The sequence below is a fragment of the Mustela nigripes genome, chromosome 15, assembly GCF_022355385.1.
Source record: "Mustela nigripes isolate SB6536 chromosome 15, MUSNIG.SB6536, whole genome shotgun sequence".
Taxonomy (NCBI): domain Eukaryota; kingdom Metazoa; phylum Chordata; class Mammalia; order Carnivora; family Mustelidae; genus Mustela; species Mustela nigripes.
The window spans coordinates 41,400,258-41,426,719 of record NC_081571.1 but is presented as its reverse complement, the minus strand read 5'-3'; the positions used below and the strand labels follow the sequence as shown (position 1 = coordinate 41,426,719).

At 35.5% G+C, this 26,462-nt stretch overlaps 1 long non-coding RNA gene across 2 annotated transcripts in view; it reads left to right on the top strand.

The window, feature by feature from the left end:
- The window catches only part of LOC132002795 (uncharacterized), a 133,546-nt gene extending 109,691 nt beyond the window's left edge, over positions 1 to 23,855 (top strand). The window contains exons 3-6 of one of the 2 annotated variants that reach the window (XR_009400015.1): positions 14,782 to 14,830; positions 17,919 to 17,995; positions 18,125 to 18,199; positions 23,240 to 23,855. This is a non-coding gene — a long non-coding RNA (uncharacterized LOC132002795). The remainder of the gene's footprint in view (positions 1 to 14,781; positions 14,831 to 17,918; positions 17,996 to 18,124; positions 18,200 to 23,239) is intronic. The other variant, XR_009400016.1, reaches the window with a different exon arrangement.
- Positions 23,856 to 26,462: the final 2,607 nt, after the last annotated feature.

Here is a 26,462-nt window from a genome sequence, read left to right as displayed (position 1 = left end):
TACTCAAAAATCCATGTATAACTTTGGCTCCCCCAAAATTTAACTACTGAGAGCCTATTGCTGACTATAAAAAAGCCTTACTGATAAGCCTTACTGATAAGATAAATAGCCAAGTAACACATTTTCAGTTACAAGTGTTATACACTGTATTCTTCAAATAAAGTAGGCCAAAGAAAAGAAAATATTGAGAAAGCCATAAGGAAGAGAAAAATACATTTATAGGGCACCTGGGTGGCTCAGTCAGTTAAGCGACTGCCTTTGGCTAGGGTCATGATCCTGGAGTCCCAGGATTAAGTTCCGCATAGGGCTCCCTGCTCAATAGGGAGTCTGTTCCCCCTCTGACCTTCACCCCTCTTGTGCGCTCTTTCTCTCAAAAAAAAAAAAAAAAAAAAAAAAAAAAAAAAACCTTAAAAAAATACATTTACAGCACTGTTCTCTGTCAAACAATATACATAAATGTGAGCTCATACAGTTCAAACCAGTGTTCAAGAGTGAAGAGTGCTATAAGGATCAAGAAACTACAGAAGAACCACCCTGAGTAGATGCACAGAGTATTGTTAAATATTATTTTTATTTTTTCATGAGTTTCTCAGCAGTGTAGAAAAAGTGCTTCTGGGGGAAAACTATGCCTTTTTCAGAGCGTGTCCCTTCAGAGCTTAGATTTAATTCCGATCCTAGGGGGGACCCCATTCTTTCATTGCCTTAGAGAGGTTTTAGAAGTCTGTAAATTGTAGAAAACTGATAACATTGCAGACTAATTGTTTATAAAAATTCAAAAAGAGGGGCACCTGGGTGGCTCAGTGGTTTGGGCTGCTGCCTTCGGCTCGGGTCATGATCTCAGGGTCCTGGGATCGAGCCCCGCATCAGGCTCCCTGCTCCCCAGGAAGCCTGCTTCCCTCTCTCTCTCTCTCTCTCTCTGCCTGCCTCTCTGCCTACTTGTGATCTCTGTCTGTCAAATAAATAAATAAAATCTTTAAAAAAAAAAAATTCCAAAAGATTCCATTAGTTGAAGGTTCAACTGACTTCCCTCCCCAACTATGGAAGAAGCCAGATTTTTTTTTTTTTTATAATTGAAGTGTAGTTTGCATACAATATTATGTCAGTTTAAGGTGTATGTATAACATAGTGATTCAATATTTATGTACATTACAGAGTGATCCCCATGATAAATCTAGTTACCATCTGTCACTATACAAAGTTGTTACAGTATTAACTATATTCCCTATGCTGTACATTGCATCCCCATGTCTTATTTATTTTGTAACTAAAAATGTGTACCTATTAATCCCTTTTTCCTTTAAAAAAAATTAAAGTAAATGGAAATATTCCTAATCCATAAATGTGTCTGTTCTTTGCATTCTCTATTGAATTGTTTGTAACAACTTATTGATCATTATTAATAGATTAAATAATTTTACACATGTCCATTTTATATATCTCTATGAGTACAATGATTTTAATTTCTTTGAAATTATTCATTTACAGTTTATTTTTTAAAGTAAACATATTCTTAGACATCAAATGAAATAATTTTGAAATAGGGAAACTTTCTCATATTAACCATTATGGACCTTAGCTTTGCATTTTCTTTAGAGTTTATCTTTAAATTTTGTATGATTTTGGAAAATAAACTGTATTTTCTTGGTTGTGTGTGCACAAGTATGAACAGATCTTCAAGAGCCTTCAAGGAATATAACAAAAGATTAATCATTCATATCACTGGAGTCCCTAAACAGGAAAAAGAAGATAGGGTTGAAAAAATATTCAAAGGAACAGTGATTCAAAACAGTCAATTTAGGGGTGCCTGGATGGCTCAGTTGGCTATGCATCTGCCTTCAGCTCAGGTCATGAACCCAGGGTCATGGGATCGAGTCCTGCACTGTGCTCCCTGCTCAGTGGGAAGCCTGCTTCTCCCTCTACCTGCCACTTCCCAGCTTGTGCACTCTCTCTCTGACAAACAAATAAATAAAATCTTTTTTAAAAAAGTAAAAACATAGTGGAGGCTTTTATTTCATGAAAGCCTTTTTGTTTTTTATCAAAATGCCCCTTTTCTGTAAAACCTAAAGCAGTTATTTTCAACTTGGATACAGATTAGTCACCCTGAATAAATATTTTAAAAATACAGTATTTAGGTGCTATTCCAAGTCAATTAAGTCATGATTTTTGATGCTGAGGCTTCAGAATTTTTGGTACACTTTTATTTTTTTATTATTATGTTTAGGGTTTTTTTGTTTTGTTTTGTTTTTTTAGGATTTTATTTTATTTGACAGAGAACACAAGTAGGCAGAGAGGCAGACAGAGAGAGAGGGGGAAGCAGGCTCCCCACTGAGCAGAAAGCTTGATGTGGGGCTCTATCCCAGGACTCTGGGATCACAACCAGAGCTGAAGGCAGAGGCTTTAACCCACTGAGCCACCCAGGCGCCCCATTATGTTTAATTAGCCAACATATAGTACATCATGAGTTTTTGATGTAGTGTTCAACAATTTATTAGTTGTGTATAACACCCAGTGTTCATCACAATACATACCTCCTTGTTTACTTTCTATCCTAGGTAATTTCAAATAAGGGAAAAAGAACAGTGTAACAACAAAGAAATCCCCATGCACTCATCACTCAGCTTGAAAAACAAGTATTTTGCCTGTCTTGTTTTACTATACTCTCTAAAAAGGCTTCCTCTTTCCTGTATTATTCTTCCTTGCTTTCCCTTCTTTGTTTTTTTTTTTTCTTTTTATTGGGCATAGTAATGTTTAAATTAAAAGAAATTTCAATCATACTGGTTACTATTAGAAAATTCTTCTATTTCAAATTAAAATGTTATTTAAATTGATATCTAAGAGTATAAATGGATACTTTTGAAAGCATCTATCTCATAAAATAAATAGCAAAAACAAGAAAAACATTTTTTGGGTGCTTGGGTGATTCAGTTGGTTAAGCCTCTGCCTTCAGCTCAGGTGATGATCCCAGGGTCCTGAAATCAAGTCCCTCATCAGGCTTCTTGCTCAATGGGGAGCCTACTTCTCCCTCTGCCTGCTGCTCCTCCTGCTTGTGCTTGCTCTCTCTGACAGATAGAATCTTTGAAGAAAAAAACAAACAAACATTTTTTTTTCCTTCTGGTAAGGAATCAGTATTTTCTCTTTCAAATAGATCCTGTAGCAGTGTTAGCTAGAGTCTTCATGCTTCATGTTACATCCTTAATATGTACTTGTAACTGGAAGTTTTTGTACTTTTGACCACATTTCTTCTCTTCCTCCTCTTTTCCTTCTTCTAATTTTGTTTTTAAGAAACCATGTTGCATATTCTATAAAGTTTACAAGTCTGGGTCTTGTTTCTTGCATCCCTGTGTTGTCATTTAACTTGCACATCTATTCTTTATGTTTTCTATGAATTGGTTGTATAGGATTGATCAGAAAAAGATTTGGCATCTTTTTGGCTAGACTTCATTCACAGTGCTGTTGTGCATATCCATAAGAAGTGACAAAAATTTGGGGGTATAGTTAACAAAAGAAAACATTGCCCCCTATTTTTGCTATTTTTTAAAGGCTTTAAAATGGTAATATCTTCTCATTCCTTCTTTCTTTCTCTTGACTAAAGTATAGTTAACACGCAGTGTTAAATTAGTTTCAGATGTACAACACAGTGATTAGAGAAGTCTATATATTATACTATGTTCATCACTAGTTACCAACTGTCATCATACAACACTATAACAATATCATTGATTCTATTGTCTATGCCACGTACCTTTTAACCCCATGATTTATTCATTCTGTAACTGATAGCCTGACCTCCCCCAGGGCCTTCACCAGTTTTAACCATCTTACCCCCCACCACTTGGGCAACCATCACTTCTCTGTATCTATGGGTTTGTATCTGGGTTTGTTTGTTTGTTTGTTCATTTTGTTTTTTGGAGTCCACATATGAGTGAAATCATATGGTATTTGTCTTCATTTGTTTGACATATTTCATTTAGCATGATTACCTCTATGTCTACCCATGTTGTTGCAAATACCAGGATTTCATTCTTTTTTATGGTTGAATAATATTCCATTGTATTTTTTGTATATATATATATATGTGTGTGTGTGTGTGTGTGTGTGTATACATACATATATATGTATACACACACACACACACACACACACACACACTCATCTTTGTTCATTTGTCATGGACATATGTGTTGCTTCCATATTTTGGCTGTTGTAAGTAATGCTGCAGTAAATATAGGGGTGCGTATATCCTTTTTTTGAAGAGACCACAGTTTTCCACAGTTGATGAACCAGTTTGTATTCCCAGTGAGTACAAGGATTTCTTTTTCTCCACATTCTTGGCAACACTTGTTATTTCTTGTCTTTCTGATTCTCACTGTTCTGACAGGTGTTAAGGTGGTATCTCATGGTTGTTTTTCATTCATTTCCCTGATGATTGAGATTTTCAACATCATTTCATGTGCCTGTTGGTTATCCATATGTCTTCTTTGGAAAAATGTCTTTTTAGGTTCTCTTTAATTTGATTTATTTGTGGATTTTTGGTGTTGAGTTGTATAGGTTCTTCATATATTTGGGATATTAACCCCTTATCAGATATATTATTTCCCAAATATCTTCTTCAGTTCACTGGGTTGCCTTTTTGTTTTGTTGGTTTCCTTTGCTGTGCAAAACCTTTTTGGCTCAGTGTAGACCCAAAAGTTTATTTTTGCTTTTGTTTTTCTTGCCTGAGGAGACATATCCATAAATATGTTGCTACGGCTGATGTCTAAGAGATTACTGCCTATGTTATCTTTTAGATCTTTAATCCATTTTGAGTTTATTTTTGTGTTTGGTAAAAGGAAGTTGTCCAGTTTCACTCTTTTGCATGTAGTTAGTCCAGTCTTCTCAGCACCATTTGTTGAAGAGGCTCTCTTTTCTCCATTGTATATTCTTGCCTGCCTTGTTACAGATTGACCATATATGCGTTTGTTTATTTCTGGGCTTGCTATCCTGTTCCATTGATCTATGTGTCTATTTGTGTGTGTTTGTGTGTGAGTGTGTGTGTGTGTGTGTGTGTGTGTGTGTGTGTGTGTGATGGTACCATACTGTTTTGATTCCTATAGCACTGCATTATATCTTCAATTCTGTCATTGTAATACCTCCAGCTTTGTTTTCTTTCTCAGGATGATTTGGTTATTCAGGGTCTTTTGTGGCTCCATGCCAAGGTTAGGATTCTTTGGTTTATTTTCCCCCCCTTTAAAGATTTATTGATTTGAGAGAGAGAGAGAGAGTACACATGAGAGGGGGGACAGGCAGAGGGAGAGGGAATCCTCAAGCAGACTCACTGCCAAGTGCAGAGTCAAACATAGGGCTCCATCCCAGGACCCTGAGATAATGACCTGAGCTGGAATCAAGTGCTGGCCACTTAACTGACTGAACCACTCAGACGCCCTTGGATTATTTGTTTTAGTTCTTTGAAAACTGCTATTCTTATTTTGATAAGAGTTGTGTTGAATCTGCAAGATTGCTTTGAGTAGTATGGACATTTTACCAATATTCTTCCAATCCATGAGCATGGAATACCTTTCTATTTCATTGTGCCATCTTTATATTTCATAGTTTCCAGTATATTTCATAGTTTCCCTCCCTTGGTTAGGTTTATTCCTAAGTATTTTATTCTTTCTGGTTTATAACTGTTAAGCAACTATAAAGATGATCTTTCCTTCATCATCTAGTTGGTTAGTCTGAAGAATACTATTCCTTAATTTTGTTCACCTTTTTTCAGAATAATAGTTGATTTCTTGTTATTATTCAATGAAATTTTGTTGTCTTTGAATACCATTATGACCTTTTGGATTTAAACATTTTATGTGGTTGAATACATTTTTAAAATTGCTATTGATGGTTAAATGTCCCCAACTTTGTCCCATGATAGCCTATTTAATTTGCTTTCTGAATCCTTTTGACATGACTTTGTAAACTTCCATAGTTATCTTGCTTTTGATATGAGAGGATATTCCTATTTTGTACACTTCCAGTCCAGGCCTTAAATCTAATAATTCGTGTTTTTTTGTTTTGTTTTGTTTTTAATGCTGAGAAATGATATTTAGAGGTCACAGTGTGGCCTATAACAGTGCCTATTCCTTTTGAGTTGGTAAGTGCTTCTAGGCCTCTTCATTTAATAGAGCTGGGAAATATGCATTAAAATTTAAAATATATGATGAGTTCAAATGTAAGATAACAATTTAAATTCAGAATTTAAGTAAGTAATCAGTATCTTTTCCCCCCATGTTAGACACCAACATAATTACTTAGAAAAATCATTTGTATTTAAGAAAAATATTTCCGCACTACTACTAACAATATGCTTGTATCAGTTTTTACCTCTTCTCCCCACTTTTAGGGCCATTTCATCAGGAATCCAAATCTAATTATGATATTTTAAAGCATTTGAAGTGGTTCCTTTCTTTTTGGGTATTCTTTAAACTCAATATATTTATATAATTTTTCTTTTATAAAGATTACTTATAGAAAATATAATTTTATTTGAAACTTTGGGAAATTTGTATGGTATCAACAACAAATTTATAGAATATAGCATATTCAAAGAAATCAGATTGTCATATTAAAGGCCATATGTAGAAATACTACAGTTTTCAAAATGAATTTGTACTCAGACGCCTGTGTAGCTACAAAATATCAGGGTGGGGGGGAAACTATCCATCTCATTGACATTTAAAGTACAAGTTCTTCAACAGATTTTCTCAAATATGTGAAACAGAAGTTGTAACAATTCTTTCAAAAGCTGTAATAACCAAATGAGGCAGGCAACTTTACGATTTACCAGAAAACCTCATTAGCTACTGGTTAATTTCTCTTTTTATCTTAGGTATATTAGGATTAAATATTTATTTTCTAAATGCAACAGAAATTGCAATTGATACATTCTCATGAATACTGGAATATTGTAAGCCAAATATATTTTTCTATTAAAAAAAATGCTTTCCATTTTTAAAAAGTGTATTTATTTTGAATCCCTTAGGGAAGTATCCTGGAAAAAAAAAAAAAAAAGTTTCTCCTGATAGCCATAATATTATTTTAGGTATGAAGAGTAATTGAAGTTAAAATTAATGGTTTCCTCTTTCATTTGTTAACAATTCTTTTTTTTTTTTTTCCAAAGGATCAATGTTCTTAAATTCATAGTGGTTTCAATTCTCTTTTATATTAGAAATAGTTGAAGATGAAAGTTGTGATCTTTGGGATAAAAACTAAATGGGTGTGTAGTACTGGAAGAGAACTTTTTTTCTGGAGTTATGTATCCTTGTACTGACACTGCAATACTTGGCCACAATTTTAAGTCGAAATGTAAGTACCCTTGAAGACTTAAAATATTTTAAGCTATAGACTATGTGTAAAGAGTATGGAATACTTTTACCACCTTCTCCATTTAGGCAATAAGGATTGAAACAAGATAATTAAATTCAACATCTCACTAGATTATTTATTAGATCTAATAGATAACTCATGGAGAAACAAATAAAAATCCAAAGTGTCTAGGTTATCTAATCAACATGATTTATAATTTATCCCTAGAAGTAAAGCAATCTATCAGCACACTAGTGATATAGGACTGTTAGACTGAAAACCAAAAGGTTAGGTAATGATACTTGTAATGTTACATTATTTTTTTAAAGATTTTATTCATTTATTTGACAGAGGGATCACAAGTAGGCAGAGAGGCAGGCAGAGAGAGGGGGAAGCAGACTCCCTGCTGAGCAGAAAGCCCCATGAGGGGCTAGATCCCAGGACCATGGGATCATGACCTGAGCCGAAGGCAGAGACTTTAACCCAGGTGCCCCCATATAATGTTACATTTATTAAAGAAGATCCTAAGAAAAGATGCCATGAACACATTACAGTGACGCCTTACAACATTTTGCTGTCTATCCATGTTTGCAAAAAGTAATTCTGTCTAGACTTGGTGGGAGTCCCCATCCATGGATACATAGTTTTGGACCCAAGTCTATAAAGTTGAATACCAGTGTCTTTGGAAATGACACACAAATTCATAAAATATCTAAAACTAATGACTTGCAATGACTAGAATTAAATATTCTATCCACTAGGCAAAGCAGAGATAAAAAGTTACTTTACAGTAAAATACAGTCACACTAACTAAAAGGAGTCTTTTGATACATGCCTGATTCACATAAAATTAAAAAAATACAAGTGTATCACAAAGACTCCAATGTAAAACAACATAAGCTAGTGTAAAACTAAGATCTGAATTATATAATTTCTTTTTACATGGTTTTATGATTTGGAGATAGAAGCCTGAAGCACTATCTTCTCTATTTCTACCTCTATTTATACAGAGATAGATAAATAATCTTTTAGCTTACAGAAAAATTGATGCCATGGACTAAGAACATGACCTTAATCAAGAAGTTTCACCACATGGTTCTCTGAAGAAGCTTGGCTACTGAGAGATGACACTCTCCCTGAGTTCAGCCTGTTCACCATCTCAAAGGGATCAGAGTTGGCATTTAGCTGAATGTGGAGCAAGAATAGACAGACTGCTATGCTGCTCTTCTGTTGAACAGCCTCCTCACAAAGGACAGGTTCAACTTGGTGCAGGGTTTTGTGCTTGTCAGAATAGAAACCTACAAAAACATAGACAAATGTCATCATGAAAGCAGATATAGAACCTGTAACCTTCATAGACAAGGCTTTGGAAAAAAAGAAGTCACAGGTTACTGCCTTTTGACATCTCCCCACAAATTGGCCATGAAAGCTGTTTCCATGGTGATTTTACATTGAGCCATGACCTCTAATTCTCTTAGCTTCCCAGATTCATCTTCCCATTTAATATAACCTTTGAGATACATGTTATTATGCATAATGTGATATTTGGTTGACAGGGTTTTATTAAACTCATTTTGATTATCCAAGTTAAAGAAATGGGGGCTAGAAATAGCTTGGTTGATTTCAGTGTTTTTTGTTTTTTGGATTTTTTTTTTTTAAAGTAAAGAAATTGACCACTGGTTTCAGGCGTAGCTTATTCAAAGTGGCTGTGAGACCTTGAGAATGTCAAGTCGCCCATGTGGAATCAGGTTCATGTTCCATTAACAATATGCTTTTGTATGTCTGTAACATCTGTAACTAGTCTTCCAGACCAAAAAATACAAAATGTTATGACTTTTTGAGTAGTTTTTTTCACTACTACTTGTTAAGTACATGTTTGTTGTCTTAAATTCCCTTGAATAATAGCAACTCACACTCTGAAATATTTGATAATAGTCATCAGACAAATAAATAGCTTTTTTGTCACTTGAATTGGAACAAAGAAATAGGCCAAAACATAGAAGGATACATTGATTTAAACCCCATCATCATGTGTGGTTGAGAAAGTTGAAAGCTAATCAAATGGAATTTTAATATGAAAGAATGTGTCTGAGGCCAATGCTAAAATAATAACACAGAGAATAAAATAATCAAAATGGAAACAAAACAGCAATTAGATAATTACCAAATAGCACAGTTTCTGACAATGTAGAGGAGATGACCCAGTCTAATCACTGTACTAAACCTAGGATAATAGAGTTCAGAAAGTCATTTTATGGGGTTTTAGAGGGTAGATATTTGCATATTATATTTGAAACTGAAGCATAGAATTGAATTGTAAGAGTTCATTTACTCGCTTGTACTTTCTGATAAAATGTTCCCTTACAAACCACTTCACACCATTAATTATACATTTTCTATAGCAACTTCTAAGATGATCACAGAATTTTTCTAACAGGGAAAATTCCAACATGAGAATTCCTTAGAGTTTGTTTGGAAAAGGGAGGATGCAGGGACCTGCAAATAAAGGCAAATGATGGTGTGCCTTCCCTTTTGCATTAAAAAAAAACATTTTTTTTTTTAAAGCATGTATATAAGCTTTCTGTTTTACCCATTGTTTTAACACTGGAGCACCCTCCTCATCTCATCCAGGAACACTTGTAATCCCCAAGTGAGTTTCACTGCTCTCGTGCGTTTACTGAATTATGCCAGAGAGTTTCTTTCCCCATGAAGTAGTCATTCTGAAAATGTGGCTGCTGATACCCCAATATGGAGTACATGCTTCCATACATAATCCTGTAGGTAGGCTAAACACAACTCTTCCGGCTGCCCTTCCTTGAGCCTGACACTTAGCAGATTAAGGAAATGGAAGTGGGCTAAGTTTTGTTTTTCTCTTTCATTTTGCAGAGAGATACAGAGCTATTCTGACTTTGATGTGCATGAGAGTCACCTGTGGATCTTGCCGAAGTTTGTAGGTCTGGGGTCGGGGCCTGGGCTTCTGCCTTTCTGTCAAGTTCTCAGATGATGTCAAAGCTGCTGATCGGAGGACCCCATTTTAGAACTACAAGGATTTAGAAGCAGGAAACCACTGGGAGAATTTTTTGCTGTTCTCCTCCCATTGACCGGAGTAAAAAGAGAGAAAAATAATGAATCATTGCTGAAAAGAGTAAACAAGCTAGGCAAAATTGATAGCTCTTTCAGACACGAGGTGGAAAAGAGAATTCTCTAGAGATTTTTGCAGTGGGAAAAGACAGATATTAACTTCTCTAGCTTCCAGAAGAGTGAACATAATTTTCACTTTCATGAAATTAAAAGCTAAACATCAACACATACAACAATGATGATAATATGCATTGTGTGAACAGAGGGCAACGATGACTAGTACGCCAGGATTTTTGGATTCTGAGACCCTGTGCGCCGAGGGTAGATGGCACCTTTTGTAGCTTGCAGTTTAAATTCCAGAACAGCATACAAAACAAGCAAAGAAGAAAGGTAACAAGTAACACCCAACAGTGTTGTAGAAACTTTCTGCTTTTTTCTTTGCTCACAGCAGACACCACTGGGAAAAACAGAGAGGGAAATGTGAGAAGTGGGCCAGGTGTAACCAGATGTGAAGAGTTTACCAGCTGTAACAACCCCTGGCTCACACTGTTAGAGACGTGCTTGGGAGAAATATTTCGTATACTTTAGAACTTCCTTTTTGGCCACCACCTTGACCCAAAATAACCATGAAAAAGAATGTATTAGAGCATGGTAATGTCCACAGTAAGCCTCTCTGGCTGTGTCTGTGTCCTCAGGACTACATCGAACTTTCTTTTGAACTCCTTCTATTTGGAAATGAAAAAATAGGTGATAATGCTCTTTCCTGTGTTATATCTAGTATATAATGATATTACCAAATTCATCATTTTAGAGTAATATAACCTACGAAATGAGAAGCTTTAGGGAATTTTATTTTCCATAAGCTTTTACATAAAGGCATTTAATCTGGGCATATGTGATTTGCTGTCTTCTACACATGCTGCAGTTGGCAGAAGAAATCATTTTTGTCATGCTCGTAAGGGACACACCATGTGATTTGCTGTATCACATCAAGTGATGTTATCGTATGACACAAACCTCAAATAACACCTTCTCTTAAACCACGCCAGGCTGCATGGACTAGCAGGTTGAATGAAAGAACAGTGGCCACAAACAAGATGCATGCAGACCTCTCAAATTTTGAGCATTAATATTACATGTTTGCTTTTCAAATAAGCTGTTTTGTATGCATGTTCAAAGGCTTATATGCTCGATATGGATTTGTTCTTATGATGCACTTTTTCTAAAAGTCTTTAATATTTCTTGACCATTTAGAATTGCAGTGCAATCTTAATTTTTTTGGTAATTGTCAGTGTTGATTGTAGTGATTTTTAAAATCTAAAACAATAAATCATAACAGTAACAAATATGACTTCCAGTTATGTACCTTTTACCCTCATTCAACAAATAATTTTATTTGGTTGAAGAAAAAGGTAAACTATTTCTTGTATTTCTTTTTACACAGAGACAACAAAAAAGCGAAGAGGTTCATGTTACAATAAACAAGCATTCCACACTTAATCCAAATGATACATAATACAAGTCTGCCATCTACTGACTACATTGGGTCAGAAAGCTCCTCTATGACAAGAAATGAATGCTTCGTAATTACTATTTAAATTTTAGTGGGATAAAGTAGTATTTTATATTTTGACCAGTTTTCAGTTCATAATAGTCTAAACAGATGGATTAGTATCTTCATAATATCCTCATTAGTATTCTCATATTCTAACCTCATAAAAGGTTATTTAAATATGGTAGGAGTAGCATGTGCAAATATTATTATAATCACTTCATCCTCCTTACCATGGCACTAAATCATCCCTGAAAATGTGGTCCCTAAAGAGAGCAAATAATTTAGGGTTTTTTACTATGTGATGATCTACAATGAAAAAACTTGGAGATTATGTAGATTTAAGATTTTGTGAAGTCAGTGCTTTTATGAATTATGAAAAAAAAAACTGAAAATGAAGCATCCTAAACAAATATATCATTACTAGCATGTATGATAATTTTTTTGTTTAAAAAGAACGAGGGCAAAATTTGTCAGAAAATAACCTTGTACAAGATGTTATTGTGTTTCTTTAAAACATTTTGTTTTTTAAAAGTCATATTTATGCCAATATTCACTTATATATATAAACATGCACAGAAAATTATTTCTTGAAAGATACACACCAAATTATTGATGGTGGCTACCAATTAGAATGTGAGAAAGGGAGAAACATTTTTATATAAAGGCATTATGTAGGAATAAATATATTTCAAAATAAATTTCCAATGGCTAACTGTGCTATACGTTATTTCCCCTTATCATGAAATTTAGTAAATTGTAATTGATTACCTATATTTGATATTTTTTTCACTGAGCATCTTAAATGTAAATGTAATTATGAGAACCAGTTTGAATACATAATTGTGTTTCAGGTTTCTACTTAGGGTTTAGTTTTTTAAATAACATTCTTTAGAAATGCATATGAATGCTAAGAGCAAGTGGCAGTGGGGCCAGGACAAACCTCTCCTTAAAAGTACAAGACAAACTCTAAAAAGATCAAACAAGCCAAAGATAGAAAATTACCAAATGCCAATCTCTAATAATGCCTTGGTTATTTTCTCTTATTATAATACTTCAATATAGTCCTTGGTATGAAAAATAGGCAAACGTTAAGATTTTTATTGTTCTTTCCTGTTGAATGGAAAATAGCAATGTAGGAATTGGGCCATGACTTAAAATTGAAAAATTTAAAAATTAGAGGACTTGTTAACTACTTTGGGGACCCCAATTTTACAAGACACTTAAATGCAGTCTATATGTTAAAATTTTTAAAAAGAGTTCCATCTTATAATAGGTTTCCTACTCAGTCTTCAAGTAAGTAGTAATTATCCAATTACCTTCAAAACTAACAAAAACACATGACTAATACTTGGACAGGAAATATTAAGAATATACCTTTTTGTCTTTAACGATATTAAGTCCTTATTAAAATAACTTCGGCCACTTATTGACTTTACATAGAACGCAGGATTAGGCTTTTAGAGAGCAAGGAGTTGGAATAATAAGAAAAGAAAACGTTGCTGCAAACTCTGTGGCAGTCTGTAGCCTGTAAAACTTCTGTAGTAAACTTAATGCTAAAGAGAAAGCCATCTGTACCTTGTGGAATTAATTAACAATTGATTTAGAGTAGCAATAAATGCATACTTGCTATTATGATTCTGAAGAGTATTCTTTAGGGACTAAGTCTGAAATGTAAGTTAAAGGAGCCCACTGAAAACAGCTAACTCAATTGTTTTTTGGCTTCCAATGTGAAATTCTTAATGATAATATGTTAACATAGGAAAACACCTAAGTGAAATAGGACCTAATGCTCTCTGGGTTCTCTAAATGCCCAGCGACATGGATTTATAGTGTAATTTGTCATAAGATACAGATAGGAGAGAAGTGGGTAAACTGACAAGTTTAACTGATTACACCAAGTAAAACACAAGAAATGTATTTGCTGCCGAAGCATGCAGGAGTTAAGAACTCTGTGTTTTCTTTTAAATTAAATTACATTCAAAGATGACATTGAACAAGGTTCAATGCCATAGCAGTTATAGTTTAAACTTCATATCAAGTAAACTCAGGTAAGAGGTGACGAATACTCGATCTTTGCAATCTATTTTTTTCTATTACTTTGAAAAGACAATGTTTTTTAAAGTCAGATGAAATGAACCAAGATAGAATAATATATTCTTCATACTTTTAAAGCTATTTTGGAGGGTAGGAAATAAACGAATTCTTGGGATGAGGCAATATTCACAGATATTTTAAATACACATTTTTAGCACACACAAGAAAAAAAAAAAAAAAAAAGAAAGCATCTTGTGCAAATTTTGTATCCATTAGAGTGGAGGTCAAAATCAGTTAAGGCACACGAGTCCTAGTATTTAGTATAAATTTTTCAAATCCTTTGGCTTTAGATGGTCATTAAGACAACAATTTATGTTTTAATGATAGTTGCATAGACAATGTATGTGACACAATAACATGACGCCCAGTAAATATACTCCAACTCAAGAGCTTTTTCAGTTGTGTATTTCTAGTAGTCAATTGCATTTTTCTTGTTCTGTATAAAAGTGTGAAGGCAACTCAGTTATCTCAGAGAAAAATGGTTAACATAAAACACTATTATCAATAGTCATATTATTTATGGATTTAAGGTAAAGCTAGTGACTTTTAAACGACAGAGACCCTCAGTGGGTCTTAATTTTTTGGTTTAAGGAATATAAAAATTTATATATTTGTATATAATCATATATTATCTTTAAGCTTCACAAAATTAGAACCTGTTTTTGGTTAAAATGTAGACAAAAATCTTGATTTACTGATTTTTTTTCTCTTTTCAGATAAAGTCATGGATTTCTGAATTGCAAAGGAGTTTAAAGAATCATATATGTAAGCCTTACTTCATTACTAAATCTCTTTTAAAAACATCTCAATGAGTAGAGTTTCACTGCTCATAAATTTCTATAGGACAGAAATTAATAGTTAAATTGTAGACACAGTCTTTATGTTCTTAAACAGCTAATGAGGTAACGAGCTACCATTTGATTACCGAATAATAACATTATATGAAAAGATCATCCCAGTTCTTTCTCCCATCTTAAAAACAAAATCTGACAAATACAGAATTTACATGTCTCTTTTTTTTTTTTTAAAGATTTTATTTATTTATTTGACAGAGAGAAATTACAAGTACACTGAGAGGCAGGCAGAGAGAGAGAGAAGGAAGCGGGCTCCTTGCTGAGCAGAGAGCCCGATGCGGGACTCGATCCCAGGACCCTGAGATCATGACCTGAGCCGAAGGCAGCGGCTTAACCCACTGAGCCACCCAGGTGCCCCACAGAATTTACATGTTTCTAAGCAAATGTTGAAGAATACCACTGGCTTTATTTGGTGGCTTAATATCCTGCAGAGGCCAGGAGAATACAATGTAGATATTAATGGTTTAAAACATTTTTACCAGATGCATACATTGTGAACTTTTTATTGTTTTTCATAAAGCTAAAATATTGATCATTTTGTTTATTCAGTGTGTTCTGTCATTAATAATTTATTGAACATGTACTTTATTCACAATTCTATACCAGAACGAGCAGGAAAAAAAAAATCAGGTTCCAAGTGGCCTGCGATTTAGTTGCAAAGATAAAACATGAGTGATTCTATAATTAAACTTAATAATTTTCTATTCTCAAGAAGCTGCAGAAACAGAACCTTCATGGAAATAAGTTATATGCTAAATATTCAGAAAGCATTAAAACCGCAAACTCTATTCTAATCATCTTTCTACTCTAAGAATATGTAGTAAATATTTAAAGCTGATGGAAATGAAAAACAAGCAGATACCTTGTTATTTTATTATTATTATTATTTTTAAGAGAACTGAGTGCTTCACCTGGAATAAGTCTTTCTTCTTATCCGATGTTTTAGGAAGCGAAAGTAAATAGAAACAAGATATGGACGGGCATTGGTAAGCCAAGGTCTGCAAGTCAGGGATGCAATGTGGACCCTCATAAACAGTAGCCTCACTATAGAAGGCATTTATCTTTTTAGTTGAACAGAAAGTCTAGAGACAGGCATTTCTAAGTCTGGTGCACTCATTTTCAAAGATACCCTCTTTCAAACTCTCTTCTTCATGGCTGCAGGAGGGCTACCTCACCTCCCGCCTCATGTTCTTGTTCCAGCAGGAAGAAAGAATGATCACCTACCTTTTCATTGCAAGCATTGGACTAATTTTATCTAGAAGGAAAAACATCCTCAGCAAGTGAATGCTTACAGTTCTGTAGCCAAAACTATCTTACAAGCTACATCTACCTGGAAAATGTCTAGAAGAAAAGAATTTAACTTGCCATGCTTGACAGTACCGAAAAGTCAGGTAGTGGGTAGTTTGGTTTGAATGATGAATAAGCCCAACTAGAGTGCATTGCACAATGAATGCACTCAAAATGGATTGATGATGAAATAGGGGTCTCGTTTTTCCCCCCAAAAGCTTTTACAACGCTTTCCAGTATCTCATCTGACAAGCTATTCTATATGCTGGCATATGTAGCCTCTTCTTCCATGCTCTACTTTACAATCATTATTACTTTTGTCCGTATCTTTGATTGATTTGTCCTATATATTTTCAGAGAGAAATCTCAATGAAAGTCATACAGTTTTCAATTTGTTTGAGATAGTTTCTGTTACAAATGTTTTTATAATGGAATGATGCCCTATGTGGTGGTCACTGAAAATGGATGTACAAACGGTTTTAATATGGAAAGAGCTCAAGAATGAACCAAAATAGTCTGAGCAGTTATAACCTAGCTTGCCCAACTAACAATGAAAACTCCAAGTGAACGTATTGAACATACTGAGATCAGATAGCAGTTCAAAAGGTTCTTCAATAATGACCTTGTGACCATTTAAGCTGTGTGTACCTAGCTTAGGGAAACTATTTTATCCTGGGGTCATTAGCTTATTTAAAGATTGGAAAGATTAGAAAAGATTGAAAAGATTAGATTGAAAAGAAGGCTTAATATATTTACAGGATTTTTAAATGAATGCTCCATGAGTTATTTTATAGGCTCCAGCATATTTGGTTCTAGTCTTGATTACTAAACATTATAGCTAACTTTTAAAATGTACAAATGGTTAATACCAGGCATCGTTCTATATGCATTACTTACATAAACTCATTTAGTCCTCATTACAATTCTGTGAAGTGGTAACTATTATTTTCCCCATTCTATAAGTTAGGGAAATAAGGCACAGGGAAAGTTAAGTAAATTTCCCAAAGCCACATAACGGGCAGGCTGGGATTTAAACTAAGGAATTCTCCATAATTAGACTTGTAGAGTAGTTACAAGCATTATCTACCTATAACATGTATTATAATACTTTTTCTTAAAGCGGTATTGATGGTTTTTATCTGGATGATAAGGGTAACCCTTATTTGGATGTTTATCTTATTTATCGAAGGAAGATTTTGTAACAGTTTGCATAAATGTCTGAAATTTAGGAAAATGCTCTACTCAGACTGTCTCCTGAAATATTTATTGACTACATATATATCCCGTGTTTATGATATCCATAATTAATAAATAAGTAAGTGTCTTTTTTGTTAATGGGAAACAAGGGTACGCAAGATGCATGTCTTGCTATTCCACTACTGTGCATCTCTTTGTGAAACTTTAATAAACTGCACCAGAACCAATGTATGGTGAATTTAATACAGTGGGAGAGAATAAAACCACATCTGCCACAAAATATCCATCACTAGTTCCATATTCTCAATGGCTTCTGCAAGCTGGTAATAAGGAGATATAAATGATTGGACTCTGCCAATTTCTAGTTGTGCAGCTAGTATAAAATACGGGGATTATAAAATGTTCCTCTGTCACATATTTTGGCGGTGATTGGAGTATCTAGTGAAATATGGGATTTTATTCTTAGCACTTTAAGTTAATAACAATAACTGTAAAACTAATATTGTTCTTTCCAGTAATTGCCGCCATCCATCACGCTGCCGAGGAACGCAGGAGCAAATACGGGCCACTTTGTTTCAGCGCAGGCTCCTGGGTAACACTACAGTCTTATTACTGACTCTTTTCTACTTAAAACATTATTCAAAGAAATTATATAGTAATGAAATCATATATTTAAAGGGAAGCACAAAACGGAGTGTGATAATGGTTATATTTTCTCCAGCGATCTTGCCACCTACACCCTGACCTGGCGTTCTGAGGATATCAAATTGTTACAAATACAGAACTCCTTGTAAAGGTAATGATAAGGTTGTATTCAAATTATAGTCTCTCTTCCCTGCCTCCTTTTGTGTATCCATGTTTTCTCTTTGCCCACTGGTCTGTGCCTTCTAGTTCCATGCAGTGGAACTGTCCTAGCCCTCAAATTCATAGTTAATCCTCAAGAAGGACCAGGTCAATTCTAAATGGCAGATCCAGATTAGGTTGTGGTACCCACTTCTGGCACAGAGTGGGTATAGTGAATGCTATAGCCTGGACTCTGGGATCCCTGCTTGGACCTGCAACTTTTCAGACTCCAGGGGTTTAGAGGTCCTTGGATCTCAGAAACGAAGTAAGTGAAGTATCCCATCAAACTGTGAAGGGCGGCAGAATATGAAACTCCAAAAGATGCCACTTTTACATAAGGATTATTTTGAGCTAAAGCCATTTGAAAAACAGCAGATGGAAGCAGAACATTCTCATTTACCCTTTTCTTTCTGAAAACAGTAGAGAACTCCAATGTGAAAGATGCCCTCCTTATACTAAGGGAAAAAACTCATCAACAGGGAAAATTCTGTACAAAAGGGTTGTACAGCATCTGTAATAAATTATTTTTGTCAAAATAGTTTTGTTTAAACAATATTATCTTTTTTAGCACCCCCAATTGCCTTGGTTCAACCTAATATAAAAGAATTTAGGTTTTACCACTTCTTTGGGTCCTCATTCCCCAAAGAGGCATGTAAAACTTACATAAATATGTATGTTTTCCCTCCTGTCAATCTGTCTCAGGTTAATTTAATTCTTAGTCACAGCTAAAAACCCAAAGAGAATAAAGGTAAAGGTTTGCCTTGCCTGCAACTGTGAGCTTTAGCTGCCACTCAGTTACTTTGGGCTTCCTCTATCAAGAGACCAATAGCAAGAAAAAGAGTTATGATCATGGCAGGTGTAACCAAGATGCCAAGGCACCTACTAAAAATCCTACATGACCTGTTACCAGTGGAATGAAATTACATTAAAAAACATGTAGTGTAAAGGATGGACTGCAAGGGATGCTCAACACCACCAAAATCCTCCCCTTTCAAGATAAAGGCACTGATTCCCCAGGGCTGGGAGGATGGCTTACTGATGGCTCATGGCTGAGTCCCTCCCCAGTTCCTGCTATCAGCCTTGGCATTCTTTGGTCAAGGTCATGGCCCCTTCTGTAGGCAGTTTGTACCAATGGCTGGTCTATGTGCAGAGGCACAAAGGTGTCTTTAAAATATAAATACTTCTGGGAGACCAACTGATGCCAACTGAGAACAGGTATTTGAAACAATGTTGTATCTCAACTTCTCCTTTTGCCCTTTCCTGCTTGTCTCTCTTACTCACAATTGGCTGTTTCCCAAATCCATGACCTACTGGAACAGTGTTCTGAGAATCAAGGATTTAAGAATCAATCTAAGATTCCTATTCAAGATAGTGACATGGGAAGTTCCTGAACTTACCTCCTCCCATAGAAACATTTTATCTATAGATACGTAAGGAAAAAATTTCCTCTGGGAAAAAAAAAAAAAAAAAAAAAAAAAACAAAAAAAAAAACATCACAACTAGATGAGCAACTCCTGCATTGAGGAAATGAGGGGGGAAAAGTCCAGATCAAAGCAGGTATGAGAGACTAAGACACGTTCTCACTATTACCCACTCCTTCCAGTACAGTGACCCACAATCAGAAGGGAACTTAAAACCTGGAGACGTACCCTGAGGAGGGAAGGATTTAAATGCTACATCAGGTATCCCCAATTTTAAGACCTACACCTAAAAGATGAGCCTCCAAAACATAGCACTGAAAGCCAAGAGAACTTGTATCCACAAGACCCACAAGTTTATATCAAACTGAGAAGTGGGTCTTCAAGGTCTCATGGCACAGACTTACTGACCCCAAGGTCCAGTTTAGAGGAAGCAGACTGTAAAGCACCCAGACTTTGTGGTAGAGGTTCATTTGCTTGGTCTTACAGTGTTGACCTGAAAGAGGCAGGCATCTAATTTAACATACATCTAGGAACTGACAGAAACCCTCTTCAGGGACAGAGGCTGTCTGGTGCCATCTTTAAACGTCTTTGTTACACTCAAGAACAACAGTATCCAGGAAGGTGGCTTTTATATATATCTGGGGCTGTGGTTTTTTGCATCTGGCAGTCAGGAAACATCACAAGTTCACTTAAACCTGTTTGGCCAGCAGGGCTTGGATTCTTAGATCTCATTAGACAATATGTGTTCTTGGCCAACTATCACCTGAAAGGCACTATACAGACAACAAATTGAAACAGATGCCAGTCTTGCTGTGAAATAGGTCTTTTTTCTTGTCCTGGAACCTTAGCCTAAAGGTCAGGCTTCTGGTTTGATATATAACTAAAGACTTGCTGAGCTGCTCTCAGGAAACAGAAACTGGTGGACATCATTCTGATATTCTCTCTCTACCTCACTCCAGCTGACTGGTATCTACAAGAAAGAAGCTTATACCCACAGTCTGATGTTTCAGTTTGTGCAATTGCTACCTGGGATCATCTCTAGATCACCTAGTTCTGATGGCCAGCAGAGTCTACATCCCTCTGGGTCTCAGAGGACTGTCATAAACAGAGAGACAGATGTTGGCCAGCTGCCATACCTAGGGGCACAATTAGAGACAACAGGCTGAGGTGCCTAGGATTTAGCATATCTTCATAGTATCAGCCTGAATGGCAGACTTCTATTTAAACACACATCTAAGGGGCCAATGTGATCCTCTCCAGAGTCCACAAAGGTCGAGTATGATATTCACCCTTCAATGCACCAGTTTTTATATCTGGTGCCCTGACTTAATGTGGCTGCTGCCTAGAAAAACACATTTGGTTGGCAGTAACGGCCAGTGGGGCTTGGGTTCCTTGGTCAAATGAGACTAACAAATGGAGAGACAGCTCTTGTCTGCCTACCACCCCCACAGGAGAGGTACCAGACCAAAACATCCCCCTCATCTTTCTCTGAAAAAGGCCCATTTGCTTATCCTGGAACTTCAGCATGAAAGCAGGCTTTTGGTCTGGGACACATATAGGAGCCTAAGGAGGTGGTTTCTAAGGATGGAGGCTAGTGGACACCAGCTTGGTACCTTCTGTCTTAAACACTTACGTGGCACCCTGACTATTGCAACTGCTGCTTAGGGGACAGATCAACAGCATCCAGTTCTGGTGCCCAGAATGGCTTAGGCTTGTGGTCCCACAGAACTATATATATATTAGCATACTTTAAAAGCTGTTGCTTCACCACTTCCTCATATCAGGGGTGATGCAACATGGTGGCTTAAGTGGGTAGAAGAAGAATAAATGAAACAAGATGGGATTGGGAGGGAGACAAACCATAAGTGACTCTTAATCTCACAAAACAAACTGAGGGTTGCTGGGGGGAGGGGGTTATGGAGAAGGGGGTGGGATTATGGACATTGGGGAGGGTATGTGCTTTGGTGAGTGCTGTGAAGTGTGTAAGCCTGGTGATTCACAGACCTGTACCCCTGGGGATAAAAATATATGTTTATAAAAAATAAAAATTAAAAAAAAATTCTACCTAGCAAAGGAAATCATCACCAAGATAAATAGGCAACCTACCAAATGGGAGAAAATAGTTGTAAAACATATCTGGTAAGGGCTTACTATCCAGAATATATAAAGAACTCCTAGAACTCAAAAGCAAAAAACAAACAAAAAAACTCCAAATAGTCAAAAAATGGGCAGAGAACCTGAATAGACATTTTTCCAAAGAGGGCATACGATGTCCAATAGCTACATGAAACATGTTCAACATCACTAATCAAAAAGGAAATGCAAATCAAAAGCACTGTGAGATATCACTTCACACTCCTTAGAATGACTATTATCAATAAGACAAGAAAAAACAAATGTTGGCTAGGATGTGGAAAAATAATCTTCCACTGTTGGTTGGAATGTAATAGATGCAGCCACTATGGAAAACAGTATGAAGGTTCCTCAAAAAATTAAAAATAGAACTACTATATGATTGAGCAATTCTGTTTCTGGGTATTTAAAGAAAACAAAAACAATAATTCAAAAAGATATGAACCCCTTTTCATAGTATCACTGATTATAATAGCCAAGATAAGGAAACAATCTAAGTATCCATGGATGGATGAATGGATAAAATGTGGTTATATATACATAATGGAATATTATTAAACCATAAAAAGAAGGAATCTTGCTCTCTACAAAAATATAGACAGACTCAAGGGCATTGTGTTAAGTGAAAGAAGTTAGAAAAAGGTAAATACCATATCATGTCCCTTACATGTATAATCTTTAAAGTCATAATACAAAGAACAGATTGGTGATTGCTAGAGGTGGGGGTGGGGCTAGACAAAACAGCTGAAGGAGGTAAAAAAGTACAAACTTCCGGCTATAATATAAAGAAATCTTGGGGATATAATGTCCAGTATGGTGACTGTAGTTAACAACATAGTATAGCAAATTTTAAAGTTCCTAAGAGAGTAAATCTTTAAAGTTACATAACTATAAAAATCACTTAGATTAACTACAAAGGATAAGAAATCGAAGAAAGTAAAGGTTTTATTATTATTTTAACAAAGAATATTGCTTTGGGGAAACTCACTTCAGAGCCACATTAAATAGGGCAAAAGGTGCATTTGTAAGAATTTAAAAATTCAATAATGTCTATAATAATTTTTATATTAAAAATAGGCATTTACATAAAATTCAGTATGGATACTGTATGAATATATATGCATCCTAATAATCAAATTCTTGCTTTTTCTTAAAATAGCCTAATCACATTCCTAATAGGTGAAACTAAATGTAAGTAAAAAGTAAGAAAACGTATATTGTATATCATGATGTATAATTCATTAAAAGAAGTAAATATATGTAATATATAGTTTGATATATCTGCTTTTTCAGGTCTTTATAGCACTGTTTGTCTATCTTTAAGAAAAAGGAAGAAATCTAAGGATATATGCATCTAAAATTTAATCATACATTAGTCTGCTAGGGCTATACCAACATAGACTGCGTGGTTTAAATGACAGAAATTTTTTTTCTTACAGGTCTAGAGGCTTGAATCTAACATCAAGATACCAGCAAGAGTTGAGATCTCTGTTCTGGTGAGACCGCTGCTCTGAGGTGGCAGCTAGCCACCTATTCACGATATCCTCGTATGACCTGTACATACTCAGAGAGAGAGGTCTCTAGTGTCTCTTCTTGTTCTTGTAATGACACCAATCCTCCAGAACTAGGACCCTACCCTTATGGCCTCGTTTAATCTTAATCACCTCCTTATAACTCCATTTCCACGTATAGTCACAGTGGGAGTTCAGGCTTCAACATATGAATTTTGGGGTTACACAAACCAGTTCATAACAAGCAAGTATGACCTTAGATATTAAATAAGCTTTAAAAGGAAATGGAGCAAGGCAGCTTTACAAGTTGAGGTGTGAAACATTAAGTTATTTATTAAATACATAGTCAGCCCAATTTGTTCATTTCATATGTATAAGCATGTAACTTAGGGACATTATAAGACGTGGTATAATTCAGCCAACTTGACCTGTCTCGGGAGAGTAGACTATGTGCATTCTTTCCAAATTTGTTTTTAGTAACTTCATGTTGACAGCCTGAAATGAGTCACAGTACTTTAAATAATAAAGAAGTTTGGAAAAAGCTACACATCGGGGCTCCTCTAGCACATCACTGTTTGGAGAATAGGGAGTTGAAGAATTTAAAAACATGTACTTGTAAAGATAAAATGTACTAAACAAAAAGGTGTGTTTATTTCATAAAAATCGAATGACAGACAACTGACCTAATGGAAGCAGCTAGAGATTTATGTTTTTTTACTCCAGAAAGTTTTTTTGTTTTGTTTTGTTTTGTTAGGACAAGCTTCACAAAAGAGGAAACTTTTAAGAGGTCAACATTCTAACAAATTGCACCTCAGCAATAAAATTTTTCAATGCCAAGTGCAACCCGTAAAGAGACAGTATGTCAAAGTAACCCTATCAGAATACATTTTAGGACAATTTGCTCATTTATTCATCTAATATTGAATCAGGTAAGGTCATATGCTCTGCCTTGTCCAAGGTATATAAACCTGTAAGGGTCTCTTTACTTGAAGAGCTTAGAGTCTAGAGACAAAACAGACATTCTATCAACAAATCAATATAAAACTACAAATGTGGAAGAGTGCTGTTAAGATCATGAACATTTTCCATGGTAGAAAAAGACAAGGACAGATCTAATTAGAAAGGATGTTTGGAGAAGACCTCTTTGAGATGATGATATTTAGAGTGAGATTTGGAGGATGAAAAGAAACAGGCTGTGTGAAGATCCACAGGAAATGCACTCCTGGCAGATAAAAACAGCATGAAAGGGCACTAAGTAGGACAGTTCTGGGCTCGTTTTATGAACTGAAAGCAGGGTGTTTTGGCTAGAGCAGAGGTTGTGACTCATATGTCTATTGGGGCCAGTCAGGTAAATAAGTAAAGTAGAAGGGTATCTTTAATAGCACTCTTTTTACCCAGATACACTTTGTTTCTATGTTAAAGTAATCTTAATTGTGTTCTTCCCAAAGGGACACTCTGATTACATGTTAAATACACATGAGTATTTTTCACTAACATAAAGAAATATGCTCTGCTGTAATTTTATGATACACTGGTCTCCTGGGTCCATGTTTTGTTTTCTCCCTCAACTTTGCAATACTGAAAACAACAGTGCAATCTCAGTGATCAGTAACAATGATAGTCTAGTATCAATATAGCAATAGGGTTGGGGGGGGTTGTCTCTGGTAAACTGAGAGTACATGCTTCTCACATAGATCAGAGTCACTATACAACCTGACTGATTTTGCCATGAATGAAGGAGGGTCCAGGTTTGGCGAGGGCTTATAATTTTTTAAGAGGAGTTTAGATCTAGATTTTTTCATGTAATTTCCATATTTCACAATATTGGCCAATAGTGCAAATTATAAAAAACAGCACAATAATTATTACCAAGACTAAACAAGAACTAAACAAGACCTGAAGAGAGCCTGGGATTTTATCCTAACAAATTAACCTTCATATTTCATCAGTGCTGCAAGATGTAAGACTCCTGTGTCAGGGACAAGGGACAGTTTATTGATCACATTATAACTTCAGTCAGGTTATCAGTTGGTTCCCCCAGCCTCAAATTCCCACTGATCAGTGCAGGGGGGCCAGCCAACACCAGCAAAAATAGTGGACTGCATTATAGCAGAGGAACCCTCATTTTAGAAAATCTAAATATTTTATAATGGCAGGAATCAGGTCTGCCATTTTGCTCTGGGGGAAGACACTTTTTTTTTTTTTTTAAATCTTCAAATTCAAGCAAACCCTTTGCTCTAGATGGAAGCTATTTCTATATTCAAGACTGTTCATTATGTGAGCATACTTATAAAATTTTCCTGCAACAATAGACCGTGTCTCCAAGTGCAAGAATTGTCTCTCAACGTCCATAGTCCTCTAAATTTTCAGTCTTTGCACTAAAGTATAGTGGCTGAAGGAAAGAGTCATTTAAAATGATGTTTCTAGGGGTGTCTGGGTGGCTCAGTCAATTACGTGGCTGCCTTTGGCTCAGGTCATGATCACAGAATCCTGGGATCGAGCCCCACATCAAGCTCTTTACTCAGTAGGGAGCCTGCTTCTCTCTCTCCCTCTGTTCCCCGGCTCATGCTCTCTCTCACTCTAGCACAAATAAATGGATAAAATATTTTAAAAAATAAATAAAATGATGTTTCTAGAGATAGGCAAGAGCTAGGTTGTATACAGGCTTATAGGCCACAGAAAGATGGCTCTTTATATATTGAGTTCAGTTGGAGCCCATTGTAGATACCAAGAATAAGAGTAGCATGGATCACTTTACACTTTCAAAAGAACATTTTTGTAGTTAAAGAATGGACTTGACAGGCACCCTATTGAAAGACATCTCAAGATGTCTAGACATGATTGGATAGTCTGGTTAAAATGCTGTTAAGTGCAGTTAGAGAAACATGGATTAATTTTTATACCATCTAATGGTTGGATCTATAGACTTGATCAATGCATAGGGAAGATAATGGTGATAAAATAATTAGAATAGTCTCACAGTTTTTGGCTTGAAAATCCAGGACAACATTTGGCCTTATATTTATTTGAAAGGAAAAGTTAGGGAAGTAGTATGTTCTAGGGCAAAAAAAAAGTTACATTTTTGATATGTTATCTTTCAGATGCCATAGAACATTCAGGGGCATAAACAAAGTAGGAAGTTGACTATAGA